At 42.5% G+C, this 19,548-nt stretch overlaps 1 protein-coding gene across 1 annotated transcript in view; it reads right to left on the bottom strand.

The window, feature by feature from the left end:
* Positions 1 to 15,142, bottom strand: part of LOC136625979 (sorbin and SH3 domain-containing protein 1-like) — a 227,220-nt gene extending 212,078 nt beyond the window's left edge. Inside the window, exon 1 of the mRNA XM_066600632.1 lies at positions 15,030 to 15,142. The gene's annotated coding sequence lies outside the window, so the exon portion shown is untranslated. The remainder of the gene's footprint in view (positions 1 to 15,029) is intronic.
* Between the last annotated feature and the right edge of the window lie 4,406 nt (positions 15,143 to 19,548).

Here is a 19,548-nt window from a genome sequence, read left to right as displayed (position 1 = left end):
ATTACTCCAGTGCATGCACGGATGGACTAAACTAATCCATTTCCTGGATCATTGGGTCTGTGCAAACAAAAAGGCCTTCTATGTTAATAGTACAGTGCAATATACAGCAAGCTGCCATTATGGAAAGGTAATAAAAAATTCTATACAACAAAATTCAACATGTCCAGGAAATATTAAAAATATCATATTGACCAAAAATGGTTGCTCATTGCCTCTTGCCAATGCTGCTATGTTAATACCACCCAGAACACGACCTGGATGCTGTTGATGTGACTACAGCAATGCTAGTCCCGCTACTATGATCATCAAGGCTTTGATGCCACTAACTGGATCATCATTATCCTTCTGCAGCAACATTTACATGTATGCCTCACGTTGAGAGTCACATCCAAATCTATTCAAATGGCTCCCGCATGAAACATTAGAGTGTAAAACTCTGCTTTTTACCAGAGTGTCCTTTTAAGGATAGAGCTGATTCAAGTTGATTTGGACACAGAGCCAAGATCTACTGTGCTCTATGGATGCATTTGTTCTCATGTCCATGAAAGTAGTAAGGTTTATGAGCATTGCTATGCAAGTTATGGCTATAAAACTTTATGTAACAATACTTTTGTTGTAACAATCAAATGTATTATCCAATTTTATTTTAGCTTCTCAATCCGAGTTATAGATCAGGCCAAGTATTATGATCCAAACAAAGACATATTTGCACGGCTGTCGCAGTGTAGAGGGATCAGTCCTATTCTCATTTGCACAAGGAAAGACTAGAAGCAATGGGATGAAACTGAAAGGCAGGAGACACAACTGATTACATATTAGACAGCGAGGGTGATGAATGAGTGGAACAGGTTGCCACAGGAGGTGGTGAGTTATCCTTCAATGGAAATCTTCAAACAGAGGACAGACATTTGTCTGGGATGATTTAGTCATCCTGCATTGGAGCAGGGGGTTGGACCCGATGACCTTGGAGGTCCCTTCCAACTCTACCATTCTTGATTCTACGTCATCATACAATGGAACACAAAAGCACTAGATTTCTATGACGCTCCTATCACTGATGCCACTTTCACATCTGTGTTGGAGCCTTTGTTAGAAGATTAGGTCGCAGATTCTGCACACAATACCAGAGGAAATAGTACTGCATGCAGCACTTTTTCATCCGGTAAAATGCTGGACAGCTGAGTGGAGAGTAAACTAACCTCATTATACTAAATGGGGTCTGCTCGCTGCTGTTTGGTTCCATCATAAGATGGATCCATTCGGCCAGGGCATTCACCTTTCTTGCTCTGCGAATGGAGCAGGAAATCGGAACTCCCGAAGCAGCCTAACAAAATCATAGCTCTACTGGTGCTATAACTCATGCTGGCCATACAATAGAGTTTTTGGATAGCTGAAAAAGCTGATTTAAAACATTTTCTGGCAAATACCAGCTTGTCTTCCTCACACGAATGAGAATGACAGATGCCAGCTAAAGGCAAATATCTGTCATGAAGCTGATCTGCCACATTGTTTGTCAAGTGGCCGAGATGAAAAGACAGATTGGGCATTACATTACTGAAAGCTCAGACTAGCCCACACACTCTGGAAGAGATTGATGGGCGAATTGTTTTGCTTTTCTAAACTCTTTTATTAAAATTTTGCTATAGAAAAAAACAAAAAAGCATAATAAGTCCCACATCCCAGGATAAATACAGTTACGCAGAGCCAATAAAGGCAATTAGGAAAAGAAGAGGGGATGGAAACAACAAAAAGCAAAAAAGGAATAAGAAGGGGAAGGAGAGGAGAATAATAATATCAAATTAGGCTAGGTGCACACTAGCCGTGTGTTTGAGTTGTGGCCTAGAGACTTGGGCACAGCTCACATTTGGACAACACATGGACACAAGTCTCTTATGTAGAGGCAGCACATTGACATGCATTGGCACATCCTATGGAGAGGAATGGGACATAGCAGGGTTTTTGGAAAAAAAACATCAATATGCATGTCTTCATAAGTATATAATGGGGCCGTGTATGGTCTATGGATTAGCATGGACAGCACATGGCTCAAAATACAGAACTGGGGACCTTAAACATATATTCTAGAGAAGAAGGAAAACATTAAATTACCCTACAATTTCAATAAAAATAAGAAGCAGGGTAAATTGTTTTTTTAGCTCCTGGCATTGCTGTCTAAAACAACAACAACAACCTTCACCAACCAACCATGATCAGTCATTCGTAAAATATCCAGCGGAAATCCTAAAAGGGGTTGTGCCATTAGATGCAGCAGTCCCTTTCAGAACAGCCAATTGCCCGGGTCCCATCCTGGAAGCCCCACAAACAGCTTATTTTGTCCAGGAAAGCCATAGCCATTTCCCCTCCAATGTAGTAGAACAGCATGGTCATTAAGATGAATGGTCGGCCTATAATGCAAAGGAACGCTGAAAGTCTGCCCAAACAGAGCGTTTAATGTCAAATGTGGGACTCTGCTCTCCGACATTTATATGCCCTAATGGGGCATATGAACAGGGGTTGCCTTCTTGGCACATCCTCTTTAATGTATGACCACCTTTAGCTACTTTCTGCATCTAGCTGTTAACACTCAGGAGCATAACCGGTGGAAGTCCCAACACATAGTTCTAGACAACTAGGCATTTTCAATATGGCGGAGTTTTGAGTTTTCCACAATGAAACTTGAGTTTCATGTAATATACATTAGTCTGCAGCTGAGAACAAGTTGAACAAGGTTACAGATGAATCAAATGTCAACTCTATTCCTACGTGGTTCATTGAGAAAATGCAATGGTTGATTGCCTCAAAATCCTTTTATGCTTCTGTTGGCACCAAGTCGGTCAGGCCTAGGTGACTATGTAGCAGTGGCTCGTTGGCTCAAACATAACAGATCTCATTCCATAGAGAGGCAATTGTTCTCAAATGTTATTAAAAAATGCTCATTTTGTAACACTGTAACGTCAACTTTCTAATAGCCTTCTGGGATGTCACACAGACATAAAGTTCAACTGCCTCTATATATAGACTTAATTAGTTTATATTACAGAATATACAGCAATAAACATTTGATAATTGACTTAAGTTAGAATTAGCTGGACATGAAACTTGTTCATTATTGGAAAATCCAATAACTGCAGCTCTTGTAGGCGAGCCTAGTTGGTACAGGAGGTGCAGATGGTAACACAATCAGGACAAGGCTCCTATTTGGCGTGTACAGGTCTATTAGTAAAAGCTCAAAATAAAGGCAAACATGATTAAAATGATACCACACTTTGGGAGATATAGAAAAGTTATACTAATTACTGTTTCCAGGGTCCCAGATTAAAGCCAGTTTCACACGGGCGTATCCGTGCGCGCAAAATATGTACACAATTACGCAGAAAAAAGAAACCATTGATTTCAATGGGTTCATTTACATTCCTGTTTTTTGTGCAAGAAAAAAAAAATAGACCATGTTCTATTTTTCTGCATATTTGCGCACCAAAAGGTCCCCATAGAAGTCAATGGTGGTGGACAGATGCGCACTGTACAGGAGATATGTGAAACACCGCGCAGATGTGTTCATCTGCCACGCACCAATGACCATGCGCTGCGAACACAAAAAGTACAGTTAAGTACTCTGATACACGCACAAAAACAAATAACTCAATGATAGCACAAATATGCATATGCTCATGTGGAACCACCCTAAGTCTCAACCTGGGAGCATGATGGACATCGTAGTGCTGTTTAGTTCCAACAGCTCATAGGTTGGATAACACTTCCTTCCGTGTTGGGGAACAAAGGGAGACCCTTTGATGCTCTCCTTATAACACTACCATGCCAGCTACACCATACCCGTGTGCAAACAGATACCCACGAATCATTACAGACCTCATTGACTTAAAGTACTATTACAATAGTAATTGGCAGTACAGTAGTTTTTGGTTAGCAAGCAAGTTATCATTATCAGTATCAGAAGGAGTCCTAACAGACACGCCACCGCCAATTAGAAAGCAATGACATATCCCGGCTCGCAGTATGTCATCACTCCCCTTGAAGGGGTGATCCCACCAAAAACTTTTATAAGAAATCCACAGAAATGGCTGATAAATGTATGATCACTCGACCACTTGGGTCATGCAGGATCACGAGAGCAGCGCATCCCAAGTGAATGGAGAGGTGCGGCACATGCATGACCAACGCTCCATTTACCGTCTTTGGAACTAGCCAAATGATGCACTTCAACACCTCCCTCAAAGTGAATGGACAGGTGGTCAGGCATGCACAACGCTGCTCCATTCACTAGGGGGTCTTCAGGGTTCACTATTGTCATGATCGCTGGTGTCCCAGGGGTAGGACCACCAAAGATTATACATTTATTACCTATCCCATAGATGTTTTTTGTCTGAACTGTGAAGTATATACAATTTAGGAAAGAGAATGAGAGTGACATGATGTGTCATCCAATTGTTTTATTTTCACATTCGCTGTTTCTTTTAAATGCCTACCTCTGAAATCTCGCTACCGAGCCAAATCTACAATATCAAATTACTTGTGCATACATTCATAGTACTTCTGAGTACAATATAATAATCAACTTTATCACCTTTGGTTGCTGCTTTATGCATTCATATCAGTAAATGTTGGCCAAATAGTCTGTTCCGGCAGTAAAGCACTTCACATTTCAAAGCATTGCAAGACCGAAAATGAAATACTGAGCCCAAAGATATCTCCCCCCACCACCACCAAGCCACCGACAGAAATATAACAACAATCCTGCTTAAAGTGTATCTGCACCTTCAGATTACCTTCAAGAATTAGCTGGCAAGTGTGTGTACATGAGAAGTAGCTATGTGTATGGCCATTATAAGAGAGGCCTTAGCTTGTTGAATACATGGTTTTACTGGGTAAGAACTTCATGTTAGAACCATCACTATAATCTAATCTCGCCTGTTTGATATACACATTCTTTAGGAGTGACTTTTTTTCTTCCACCACTACAAGTGTTATCTGAACTCGGGTCAAGTAGGTGCCACATTCTGACCATCTTCTGTACAGAAACATTTAGGAGAAACGTTATTAGGGCTTTTACCCACTAGTGATATTTTTCCCTGCGATGCGAGAGAGATGATTATGAAACCAATGATTTTCAATGGTTTCATACTCATTTGGGATACAGCAGCACTCACAAGATATACCTCCTCAGAGTGAGGTGGAAAGCAGATGCTATAGTAGGTCAAAGCCAAACGACCCCATGCAGTCCAGAAGAAATTAGAAGTAGTGGCAGCATAAACCGGAGTAAATATTAAAAAAGCAACCTTTTTATTTCTCCATAGTCTTTAGAAAATGGTAGGCTACGTTTTGGCCCATAACGAGCCTTTATCAAGCTTGTATATTATGGGCCAAAATGTAGCCTACCATTTTCTAAAGACTATGGAGAAATAAAAAGGTTGCTTTTTTAATATTTACTCCGGTTTAAGCAGTCACAGCTGTGGCAGAAGTCCAGGATGCTATCCCATTGCTTTCAATGGGGTGGGCGCTGCTGCTGCCGGCCGTATTGAATGCAGTGGGTTGTAGGCAACCCCCACAGCATGATTTTCGGGACAGGGCTTGAATTATAAGCCCTTCCCTGAAAATCATCCCTAGCTGGTGCCCCTGCACTGTTGTCAAGCTCTTTCAGCAGGCGGGGATTTAAAATTCATCAATGAATGGCTAAGCGCTGAGTGTAATTGGCTGAGCGCTCAGCCAATCAGCACAGCCCTTTCAGGAGGCTGGAATTTTTAAATCCCCGGCTGCTGAAAGAGCTTGACAGCAGTGCAGGGGAGTCAGCCGGAGGATGAGCCTGAGCAGCGAAGAGGTGAGTATATAATTTTTTTTTCATCAGCTAGAGATGCTTTTTCAGGGAAGGGCTTATATTTCAAGCCCATCCCCAAAAATCATGCTGCGGGGGTTGCCTTCAACCCCACTGCTTTCAATGGGGCAGAAGTCTGCGATACACTCCCTATGCTTTCAATGGGGCTGGCGCTGCTGCTGCCAGCCCCATTGAAAGCATTTTGCGATATCGCAGCAGGAAAAAAACGCTAGTGGGTTAAAGCCCTCAGACTTGAAAAAGCAGGGAGGGGTCAAACTAATTTTCACCAAGGGCCACATCACCCTTACGGTTGCCTTCAAAAGGTCCGATTGTAAGACAGTATATTAATAGGGTCCCCCATAGTGGCAATAGAATTCCCCATAGTAGTCCCAGTAGCAATAGAGTTCTTCATAGTGGTCCCAGTAGCAATGTTGGCCCCTATATTGACCACAGTAGTATTACATGACCCCCATTAGTAGTCCCAGTAGTAATAGGGACCCCCTTATTGGTCTCTCGCCAGGCAGCATCCTTACAGGCATTCCAATCTCCCAGTTTGCAGCTTCGGTTCGGTGACAACCGCTGAGTCCATGACTGCTGACCTCTCCCCTCAGCATCTGGATTGCGTACAGGATGGCACATGCAAACACCAGGATAGAGAGCTCACATTTGCTTGTTTGTACAAATTTCTAGCAATAATCGTTGCATGTAAATGGGCCTCAACTCCATGCATTAATAAAAACACTAATAAAATGAAAGCGGTCATCTTCCAAAGAAGCTGCACTAGGTCTGATTAGATGTCTCTATTTTACTGGTAAAGAGAAGCAACTAGACTTGAATCTGGAGGCGGTAATGTTCTTCCTTGTGGAGAGCACCACAAGGGTGCGATGAGTCTAATATAGGCAATGCAATGCTCCCTGGGGAAAAAAATGATGAAAGAAGTGATGGAATGATTCTCCACAGTGCAGTATGCCACCTCCTTCATTTCCACTCTGCACTGGATCTTATTGCCAATGACTACTAGGTGCAAAAGGGACTAAAAAACATTTTAGATCAACTTTTTGCCCCTGGGAAGTGCAGTGGATGGAAAGTAGTCAGAAGTCACATTAGTCATGTCCTACTATGAAAATACTTGTAACCAGGCAAACAGCTACTAGATTAGGGTAGAATGCATCCAAATAATATGCAAGAACTACATTTAATTATCCAAAATCCTGATATTTTGTCAGTTTCTAATAACACTAATTCAACAAATGCTGATCGTATAAAACGTAATGCAAATACATACAGTAAAATTGTACTACTGAATCCAAGTCACTCTAGATGGAATTATGAGTTAATCAGTTGAATTCAGCTCTTAGTTGCCGCATGTACTATCCATTGTACTGAGCAGCTATGATGAGCGTCACTTCCTCTGAAGAACCCGGCCTGTCTGTGAATTACATGGTCAGTCCATTCGTTTTAATAATCTTCATTTGCCCTGTCATTTCTGGTAGAGCATCAGGGAAATTAAGGTCCTTTTACATGCACTGGTAATTGGGAACGAATGTTCATTTTCCAGATCATTGGGCCTGTGTGAAAATGACCGAACAAACACGCGTTCATCAGTTGATCAGTTTTATGCCCATATAAAAAGTCCAAGGAGATGTACCGCCGATGAATGCAATCTGTATGGGGGCAAACCATCACAGCAACGATCATTTGCCGGTGTACAAACAAGCTAATGAGCATTAATCGCCACATTATTGTTGTCAGGCGGCTGTTAGACAGGTAGGTGGACAGATGAAAGGGCCCTCAAGCACTGGCTGCTAGATTCCTATGCAGTTGATTGCCGAAGGTCCGACACAAGTGACAGCTTATGATCGATTTATCATGCAGAATCCGACCAAAAACTGCTACCCATTCATTCTATGGTATGAGAAGAAGGCACTTCTGGTCCGTCTACACCAAAAGATTATCGTTTAAATGAGGAATGATGTCAGAGTTCGCTCAGGCAGCCTGTTTATACAGATACATCATTGGCTACTTCAAACGAGAAATTGTTCAGTCTTCCACAAATGTGAACAACTGAATGATCAGTTTTTAAACCGAACGACAGGTGAATGAAGCAACGATGATTATTATGACTACATAACATGAACGCAGAACGAAAAGTGAACAATTATCGTTAGTCATTTGGTCATTGGCTGCGTTTAAATAGTTCGTATTCGCTCGTTTGAATGGTTTTCGGAATGATAACCATTCCATCTAACAGGCTCTTTAATATACTTGCCTTGGACAGAAACATGGATTCAGACCTTGGTCACTTGGTACCAGAAACTCTATAATGTCCTGTTATTTGTTGGCATGCTTGCCGACAGCCTCGTATGACTGAATGCCTCCCCTCTGGTTTTTAGTGAGTAAGGGGCTATTTACATTAGGATTTACGATTATGTTTAAGGGTGGCTTCATATGAACGCATGCTTAAATACGCTTTCTTTAGCACAACGTATTTGCACAGTGAATGCGGTTGATTTGCGTGCGTGTCCGCACCGAGTCCTGTACATCTTTTGCGCACACATGGCCTCTTCATACGCCCATGATACACCCTCGACCTGATTTAAAAGGCTATTCAGCCAGATGTGCTTTTCCCCATGGTTTTGCGCAGCATATTGCTCATGTCTTGCATTCGTGTACCTTCCATAGACCTCTGTGAGGCATACATGCCAAGATAATGTGTGGGGATTGGCAGCATGCAGCAAATACGCACGGCACGCTAGCAAACACGTGCACCCAGCCTCGTATGTGTATGAAAACTGTATACAAACATATGCCATTTTAAGCATAACTGTACGTTTTTAAAACGGAAATGTAAATAAATAGCAATGTGGTTCTATATGCTTGTTTCTGTTTTTACGTTAAAAAACATACATTTTCAGTAAACTCTTTTTTTGTAAAATTTTGTAGTTGTTTTTTCCTTTGTGGCATTTGATAAAGAGATATATACCTAAAAATGTACGTTTCATACATTTTTCAGCCATCAAACAACCGTTTCGACGCATAACAAGCATTGCCCATTGCTTTAATGAAAAGATGGCTGCTTCCTGTAGTATTTAGCGCTAAAGACACGGCCGTAATTGCAAACTGCTGTCATGCATAAAACACGAAGTGTAAGTGAACTACTGTTGTCCATGAAATATCCCAGACATATGACAACCTTGTGATGGAAAGGAAGCACGAGCACCGAAGAGACATTTCATAAACAGCCAGTGCAAGAAATGAATTCACTGTCATCCATGTCGGTCTGCCATTCATACCATCTTCTTAACTCCCCATTACAGTAATACCAGATGCTATGCAATCATTAACATGAGCAGAACAGACATGCGCTCATAGTGGCCGTAGAAGACGAGACAAGACATTCAGCAGGTAGGAAGACGGTAACAAATACCCAAGGAGCCTTCAAGTAAGATCAACCGTTTGCCAGTATACAAAGCACAAGATACAAAGCCTGGGTCTGCCAGGGATCTGATAGTAGACCGTCACTTAGATGAGAAGGATCCTCTATTATTCAATATCATCAGGCTGACGCTGGCACGGCGAGTGGAAACATTGTGTTAAGCCTTCATCAATCTGTTTTCTTGAAGCTCGGTGTATATGCCAAGAAGGCTCCCAGTAAACGTTTCCTAAGTACCCATGCACTCAACATATACCGAAAGAATACCCTGAACCAGTGTGTGTTGGCATACCTTTTCTATAATGTATAATTAAATGAAGTCTGCTATACAGTAGTATACCACACTCCCCATATATAACTCCAACTAAACAGAAAAACCAAGGACTGAAGAGCCCAATGTGAATGTGACCTCACATGAAGTTGCTAGGCTGATAAACCTTTTGTTTAAAGGTGGACACATGTCACCTAAGAGTAGCTTTACATGGGCCACCTATCGGCAGACGTTTGAGCGACTGTGACTTATAATTGTAAACATAAGACCCGATAGTAGTGAGCGGGAATTCGCTCATTATAACCATAGAATGAGATCATAGAATAGTAGAGTAGGAAGGCACCTCCAAGGTCAACGGATCCAACCCACTGCATTAAGACAAAGCAACTAGTGAGTGACTCTCGCTCATGTGTAAACAGGCTCATTCTTGAACGACTACCTGCTCGGAGTGAATGAAGGCAGGCGGCCAGAAGAGATCTCCAAATTGGCCTGTTAAAAAGATCTTTGGACATTAGTCATTATGGGAACAGTCATAACGTCCTTCCCATGATATGAAATCTGCTAAAATCGGATGTGAAAATCCAAGTGGTTTCCAAGATTTCTTGATTTTCATGGATTCCCATTGAAGTCAATGGGACTGTAAAAAAGGCACAATACAAATTGTAGTGCAGATTTGCATTAAAAAAAAGTCCATGTGAATGGGGCCATGATGTATAACAACCATCAGCTCTTTCTACATCGGAATTCTTCCTATAGTATAATAACAGGACTGGAAGAATGTTTTGGATCTTTAAAGGGGTTGTGAAAGAGAATTGCTTTCTTATGGAAAAAGTCTCACTGTTTCACCTGTGTTGTATCTGGTATTGCAGCTGAGCTTCATTTAAGTGAATGGGGCCAGGCAGCGATACCGGACACATTTCATGGTAATGGGGTGCTATTTCTAGAAACAGACATGTTTTTCTAATCTCACGTAGGCCTAGACAACTGTTCTGGTATTTGCATCTGTCATTAGTGCACTAATAATCTTCAGAGTCTGGTAGTCAATCAGCCTCATTATGTCATTAGGGACAGATAAATCAATGTCTTCTCCCTCACACCTCTCATGCCATAATAAACTCAAACCAGCTTACATTTCATTAGACCTCCAGTGCACCATGCTGTTACACCATCAGATAACATTGCACTTTACAGGCTTGTGAAACACGTCCCATTGTAACTAGAGATGAGCGAGCGTACTCGCTAAGGCAAAATACTCGAGCGAGTAGTGCCTTATGCGAGTACCTGACTGCTCGTCTCTAAAGATTTGGTTGCCGGCGCGGGTGACAGGTGAGTTGCGGTAGTGAGCAGGGGGGAGCGGGGGGGGGGGGGGGGGGGAGAGCGTGAGCGAGAGATCTTCCCCCTGTTTCTCCCCGCTCTCCCCCGCCGGCACCCGGATCTTTAGAGACGAGCGGGCAGGTGCTCGCATAAGGCACTACTCACTCGAGTAGTTTGCCTTAGCAAGTACGCTCGCTCATCTCTAATTGTAACATGTTGCAATTTTATAAAGGAAAATGTAATGGTGTAGCAATATGGATTACAGTCACACCTGCAGCGAGATTCCTGGGGACCCACACATTTAGGGCTTAGTCACATGGGCGCATCGGCACCCATACACGGGCGCCAATGCGCCCGTGTGACTGAGCCCTTACTGCAGGAAGAAGACGGCTGCACTTCAAGACGGACGACTCCCCGCAGCGCTGAAGAAAGAACACATGACCGGCAATGAAGCCAGTCACATGTTCTTTCTTCCGGCGCTGCAGAGAGACGTCCATCCTGAAGTGCGGCTGTCTTCTACCTGCAGTAACACGGGCGCCGATGCGCCCGTGTAACTTAGCCCTTACCTGCAGTAAGGGTGTTTTCACATGGGCAGATTTATTCCATCAGAACGCACTACGAGATGCAGCTTAAATTGCCTAAATGGAATTCGGCACTAAAGGCCGCAGGTTTAACTGCATTTTTGATGCGAAATTGCAGACTGATTTAAGCCATGTGCAATTCCGCAGCAAAATTCACAGGTTACCCTGCAGATTTTGGTGTGGAATTTACTGCGTGTACAGTGCATCTTAAAGGCTAATTCCGCCCATGTGAAAGGCTCCCAACAGAATTATAAGTGGCCAAGCCAAAGTAGCAGTTATGATGCAAGCATTATAAAGTGATATAATCAACAATACAACTCAATACTTCTTGGGTTTTAAAATCTCAATGTTTTTTCCTAGTGCAGGTTGACAAAAAAAACTCCTATTCCCTACACCTTCGTGAGTAATATGTTCCCTCCAAAAGCACTATGCAGCATTGTATCCAGATATATGAAGATCACCAGCCCTTCTACTGGATCCACAGGAGATCCATAAATATGGAGAACTGGCATTGGCACCCATGGGCCACGTCCTCTGTTACTTGGCAATGAATTATTATAGTGCACAGCTAAAATTGTTCTGTATGACATCTAAAGGACTCTAAAAAAAGCCCACAATGCAGCTCCCTTTTATTCCCCTCCTTAAGCCATTTTCAGCGAATATATTTTAACTATGTATTTGGTATGTGTTTTGCAGCTCGTAATGCAGCGCTAATGTAAATCTATGTATCTACTCACATGGCCGTATTTTTCACAGCCATTTCTAAAACCACAACATGACCTATTTTTTAGATTTTTGCCTCTATATTGGTATTTTTTATTGTGCAAATAGTATTTGTCCAGTACAAAATAAAACCAATGACAGCAAATACGGAGGCAAATATAGATCAAATACTGATGACATATAGTTGTAATAGTTTCATAGTCTGAAACTATAGTTAGGCTGCAAGAAGACATGTCCATCTACTTCAGTCTATTACTCCTATCACAACCCCCACCCCGCCCATCACCAATGCTGACATAGAGGAAGGCAAAATACCCCAATTAGGTAGAAGCCAATTTTCTTCATTTAAGGGAAAAAATATCCTTCCCGACTCCAATCTGGCAATCAGAATAATACCTGAATCACCGCCCCTTCTGAAGTAATCAGCGATTATAACACATAATATTGTATCGCTCAAGAAAGGCGTCCAGGCCTCTCTTGTACTCTTAGGCCACTTTCACACGGCCGAGAAGTTAGCCTTAGTGAGTTCTCCATCACCACATCCTCAGGCAGAGAGTTCCACAGTCTCACTGCTCTTGCAGTAAAGAACCCCCTTCTACATTGGTGGAGAAACCTTCTTTCCTCTAGATGTAGAGGGCGCCCCCTTGTTACAGTCCTGGGTATGAATAGATGATGGGAGAGATCTCTGTATTGTCCCCTGATATATTTATACAAAATTATTATGTCGCCCCTCGGCCATCTTTTTTTAAACTAAATAATTCCAATTTTGATAACCTCTCTGGATAGCGTAGTCCATCCATTCCATTAATTACTTTAGTTGCCGCCTTTGTACCCGCTCAAGCTCTGCTATGTCCTTCTTGAGTACCAGTGCCCAAAACTGTACGCAATATTCCATATGTGGTCTGACCAGTGACTTGTAAAGAGGAAGAACAATGTTCTCATCATGTGCCCTAGACTTCTTTTGATGCACCTCATGATCCTATTTGCCTTGGCAGCAGCTGCCTGACATTGGTTGCTCTACTTAAGCTTACAGTTACCTAAAAACCCTAAGTTCTTTCTCCTTTTCCCTGTCAGTTTTGTCCAGTGGTTTCCCATTTAGTGTGTAATAGTGACAGTTATTTCCTCTGCCCAAGTGCATAACCTTACCGTTAAACCTCATTTGCCACTTTCTGCCCATCCCCCAACTTATCCAGATCTTGCAACCGCATTCTGTCCTCTTATGTTAATTTCTTTACGTAGTTTTGTTTCATCTGCAAATATTACTATTTTTCTGTACAATCCTTCTACCAGGTCATTAATAAATATATTAAAAAGACTAGGGCCCAATACTGCCCACTGTGGTACCCTACTAGTAATGTCACCTGTAACACTTACGGATCCATTACATTGCACTCCTCTGAAACTGGCCTTGTATTAAGGCAACAGCATGACACACAATAATACAATGTCCGGTCCTAAAGATGTAATCCTCGACGCATCATTCATTTAAACATGTTCTTGGGTTACAGCGTTGCATTCCCGGCTCTCAGCCTAATAAGGTTCTGCGATCTGCAGGACTTTTTATGGAAAAGATTCTAAACTTGGAATATTTTTCCAGCAAAAAAAAGCCCAAGTCCCTCTGCTCCAGTAGTTAAGATCTCCTCTAATACTCTGTGAGAACATTGCTCGCTGTTTCATTCCAAGTCTATATCCCAACCTTCTAAACTACTGAAGAGATCTGTCTACGTTCCAATAAATACAATTTCCATAATTGTCCTTTGGGGCGTTAAACGTCGTCGTTTAAACAAAGGTACATTGTTTTCAATGTCTGCTCGTTTTTTGCCCATTGCCAACATAAAAAAAGTTAATACCTGTCAGGCGTGTAATTATTAACTTCCATTGCCTGGGTGAGACGTGTACATATGGCTGGAGGGCTGATGTATATTGGCTGTTTATTATTTTGGGGATAAAAAAAAGACATGTTTTGATCACCAGTGAAGAAAACAAACTGCAAATGGTAGCTTCATAGATTGTTTTAGGCAGCTTTCCAAAAGGATCTCTGGGGATTTGGACTATTTGCTGAGTTTAGCAAATGTGGCATGGTAGGGACGTAAAAAAATCAGAGAGTATATGAGACTCAGCCATTGCATGTGCATGAGAAAAAAAAGAAGCATTCAGTCTGTTGTGACATTATATACAAAAACAAACACATACAAAACAGTGACATATCATTTTTGAGCATTTTCTTGACATATGCATCAAAATGTGACAAGCCCCACCTGCATGTCATACATATCCAAACATTTACTGATCATGTTGCAAAAGGTCTTCGTTCTGTTTTCATGTTGCACAATGACCATCATGTTTATATTTTCCATCACTGACACATTTAAACATGAATCCCATTATGTTCCTTTGTTTTACACACTGAACCTTGCTCTGCTTTTCACTTTAGCCAGCAAACAATGCTACATCATGCCAAATCAACCAATGCTATGCAGATGGACTGCAGAAGTGACTTATTATTACCCACGCTCATAATGAGTAAATCCACATTTAGTCAGACTCAATTGCAATAATGGAAAATACAGATGTGTCTAAAATAACGTAAATGGATACAATTTACTTCATCAATAGCAACTAAGTTTCCATTCACAGAAATACAATCGCATGCAAGGCAACGCAGCAATGAATGATCTCAAAAGTCAGAACTGCACAATGGATACCATATGTTTTTGCAGCATATGCAAAGCAGCAATTGACAGACTGAAAAGTTAGATCCGTAACTTTTAAAACTTTGCAAAGAGTTTCTACAGCAGCGATTATAAACCAAACAACCAAAGCAAACACGAAACACACTCAGTCCAAGCAACTTAATGACATTGCAGCAAGTCAGCTTACTTTATCCTTCCCAGGAGCACATTTGCAAATCCAGAGGTTGTAACAGAATCCCTCCCTAGCAGGATATCAGCTCGCTGCAGTCCCTTACTATGGCACAGCCAGGCATTTGTTCATTTAAACACAGACAAACAGCCTGACACACAAACCATACTGAGATTCCAGAGGGAGCCCTCCCAGATCACCCGGCACAGCCCCTTCATTAGAATACAGGCAGGAAAAAAAATACTTGCTGGGATTCTGATGGCTGCAGAGAAGGAAAAAAAACTGTTTTCTGGACTCCAGACTGTTCAGTGCAGCCTACAGTAATTCTTCCACCACACTAGTGCATTCATATTGTACTTTGCACTCATGATTGCAGCCATGCAGGCATTTGCACTTATCTTTAAAGTGTACAAGCATGTTTTTTTGTTTTTTTTTAATTTAATGAACCGTGTAATATTTTTTGTTCTATAGACCTGTGCGGACAGGGGAAGTCATGTATAGAGATAGGAAATGATCAGGATACATTTTCATGGGAAGTTGTTTCCACCACTGCTATCATCACTCTCTTGCGCCGAATTGCTTCTATGCCAGTAATGATTAATGGGGCGATCATAATTTAATCAGCCAATTGCCCAATAAAATTCAGAGGCATATCATTTGTTACATCCATGCTTATCCTCACAGGCAACGTTCACAACGCAGTGTTTGGGGAGTTTCAGATAAGTGCATTATACACGTCCGTAATACGGATATGTTACAGATAACACTACAACCTGCATTTTATCAGTATTTGATTAGTATTTGCCACCATATTTATTGTCATTGGTTTAATTTTCTACTAAGTAAATACTGATTCATATTTGCCAAATAGAAATTTCGTAGCAATATGGAGGCAAAAACAGAAAAAAATAGGTAATACTGCATTTTTAAAAAACAGCTGTGCAAAATACTGCCATGTGATTAGACACATAGATTTACATGATATGTAATGCTTTGTATTAAGGTCTGCAAAACATGTACTAATTATGGAGTCTGAAAAAAAAAATTCACAGAAAACGGCCATATTTAGGCCTCATGTCCACGGGCGGGTTTGAATTGCAGATGATCATGCCGCCCATAGGGAAACATGGACGGCCACATCTGATTTAAAGCATGCAGATTTGATTTGCGGATCTTTGGGTGTGGAAATCAAATCGCAGCATGCTCCATTTGAGTGCAGTTCCTGCACAGACTGCTTTCATTGAAGTAAATGGAAGAAGTCTGATACGCGGCCCGTCCACTATGGATTCCACTGGAAAGCAAATGAGGAAAAAAAAGGCTGCACACATGCGTGCCCGCACGTCCGCACACATACACAGTACAGACCCGGACAGGTAAGCAGAATGGCCAGCTGCGGGCAGGGTTGAATTCCGCTGTGGGCTCTCATATGTGGGATACAACCCATCCGTGGACATGAGCCCTTAAGACCCTTTCATATGGGACAGAAGGTCAGGCAAACGATGCCCGACACTAGTCCCTGTGTCTCTGCGCTCCCGTGCTCCTGCATGGGAGCTAGCACAGCTGGCTGGTTCACAGAGCAGTGCAGGAGATTTCTCTCCTCTCGCTCCCCCGCCCCTCTCCATTGAGATAACACAGCGGCGGTACGCTATTGAACGGCCGCTGTTTAAACAGCACGATGATCTTCATCGCTGATCTTTCATGCTGCATAAGCGATGAAGCTCATCGCTCATCGTTTACTTTAAACAGCGACTGTTCAGTAGTGAACGGCCGCTGTGTTATCTCAATGAAGGGGGGCAGGGGAGCAAGAGGAGAGAAATCTCCTGCACTGCCCCCCTGCTGGCCTCTCTGTGAGCGTGACAGCTCTGCTAGCTCCCGTGCGGGAGTGCGGAGACACAGTTCCAAGTATCGGGCATCATTTGCCCGACATTCGTCCTGTGTAAATGGACCTTTACTGATACCAGAGATCAGGTAGATGCACCACATCCCTCACCATGCAGACAGCCAAACTGCTAAATAGAGGAGCATTGGACAAGTGCAAGGAACTAATGAACAACCAATCACACACATGAAGGGGGTGGGGGGCTGTTTAGTACCATTCTTGCACATAGATAAAACATACAAAGGGTGCCGGGCCAAATGATAAGTGTAGTGCACCACGTAGGCTTACAACCTATTAATAATGCCATATATGATTCAGCCCATGGGTTGCCCTGCACCTCACTGTGAACCACACTGGCACCACGTCATCCCCAGCATTAGTATATCAGTAAGTATATCTCTGCTTTACGCACTTTATTTCTTTTGTATATCCCTTTTTCTGTGATTTGCAATTAATATTCGTGAAGGGACTTACAAGAAAATAGGCTTGTGTATTTTGGCCAAAATATTAACCAGCACCTCATATTTATCAGTAATTTTGCAGCAAGTACTATGGCTTTAAGGCCCAATGTCCACGGGCGGATTTGATTTGCGGAAGATCCGCAAATTAAGGCACTCACAAGGATGCAGATATGATTTTCTTTTCCCGGCATGCGGACATTACCACAGGTGTTCTCTCTATAGGATATCCTGAAAACCTGACCAGTTGGGGTCCGGCGTTGGGAAACACTGGATTGTAGGGTCAAATCCACTCAGAATATGAAATACAATTGTATCGGGACATCTCATTCTGTTGTACGGGGATTGGTAATGTATATTGTATGTTTCCTAGCAGGTTTTAAAATATTGATCACTTTGAGAATTTCTACCTTCCATCTGTCCCCGGACCCACCCCCCAAATTAAAAGAAAAATATTCCGCTCCTCACCATCAGTCTGAGCCGAGTAGCCATGTGTTTAGTTGCTCACATTATTAAGCAATCTCCAGGGCCATTTTCTTGCTATGGATCTAACCACAAACACGAGAGCAGACATCATTGCAGCCGATGGTATATGAGTGGGACACAAAGTAGACATGGTCATAAAAGAGCCTGTATACAGGAAAGTAAGGAGTTCCCCCAGCTGCCCTTCCTTGTGATTGTGAAATGACATCAGATTAGGGAAATACCAGTGAAGAAATCCCATCCTACACTTTTGGACTACATGTACATATGTTTGATCTATACTGCCCCCTATAGCAAAAAGTTTAAAATATTGTTGTCCACATCAAATTTTAACATATCTTTATGGCAAAGTGATAACATCATATGGGCTCTGTCAGTTTAGCATAAACTAAATTTAATACTATACTGCTGGAAGTATCAGGGCTCATTCCCATGGACTTATGGCAGCGATCATGCACTGCGTATGACGGCGTATCTCATACATGCTGACACGTGCAATGTCAGGTTTTTTTGTTTGCTTTAAATTCCCTGCTCTGTTTTAGCATTCAATATGGACCCATAGAGAACAATAGGGCTGTACAAGCGTAATACACGGTAAAATAGAACATACATTACTTTTCATGCAATGTATATATGCTAAAATGAATTGATCAATGTACTTTCATTGACTCCATTCATGTAGGCGTAAATTGCGTGAGTAATAGGGCTTATTTACACGCCAATTGGTATTTTTATGTGCGCCCGCCGGCGCTGTAAAAACACGTAAATCGTTAGATTTGTGCGCCTGTCCTGATGGCAGGAACCTGGCGCATATACATCGAGCCCACAAGGGGAGGGGGTGGCAGCTAATGTGGTAAGCTTAGCTCTGCCCCCGTCCCGCCCCCTCCCATTACAAACAGCCGGCAAGGGTCAGAGAGGAGCAGGGAAGAGGGTAGGAGTTTAGCACTCACTTCCACCTCCCTTCTCCAGCAGCTACCATAGGCTCCCATAGGAGTCTATGCAGCTGCCGCCGGCGTATAAGCGTCCGGACAAAATCTTGGCCGGCCTGGCGTTTTTACACTGCAGAAATACGCCCATGTGCACTGTAAACCAATGCAGCAGAAGCGCAACGCATATCGTCCGGGCGTGAAAATCACCTGTGAATCCAGCCATACACGGTGAAATCCCGCTTGTAGTAATAAGCACGCGATTTTCTCAGCCGCGTGAAAGCGGCCTAAATGCTGCAGCATTTCCACGCCGTGTGGTCGTACACTCAGACCTCGTTTAGACTGCAGTATTCTGGTCATTTTTTGCATTGTATGCCAAAATCAGGAGCAGATCCAAAATCCGGACGAGGCGCAAATCTTTCCATTATACGATTTCTCTGTGTGGATCCTGTTTTTGGCTTACAAATACTAATGCAAAATATGGACCAAAATCCTTCCATGTGAATGAGGCCGTACTACGGCGGAGAGCACAGACAGAAAGACCATGATACAATCCCCATTACTACCTTTATTCAGGGCCTTTAGACAATAACTGCCCTGCAGTTGTCCTTCATGGTTTTCACTAGGAATTAGCCCTTTGTTTGCAGTACAAGTATTTATGGTGTCTGCTATCTGGGATTTGGGGACTGGATTGTGTCCCTCACATGGTCGCTGTGTGATGTTTGCCAGGGCTCAGCTATCTCTTTGTGTTAAACATTCCCGCTCTTCTAATGTTTTTCCAATTGCTGTCA

Source organism: Eleutherodactylus coqui, chromosome 4, assembly GCF_035609145.1.
Source record: "Eleutherodactylus coqui strain aEleCoq1 chromosome 4, aEleCoq1.hap1, whole genome shotgun sequence".
Classification (NCBI taxonomy): Eukaryota; Metazoa; Chordata; class Amphibia; order Anura; family Eleutherodactylidae; genus Eleutherodactylus; species Eleutherodactylus coqui.
Note: the sequence above shows the minus strand (reverse complement) of the source record. Positions and strands in the feature narration are given on the sequence as shown.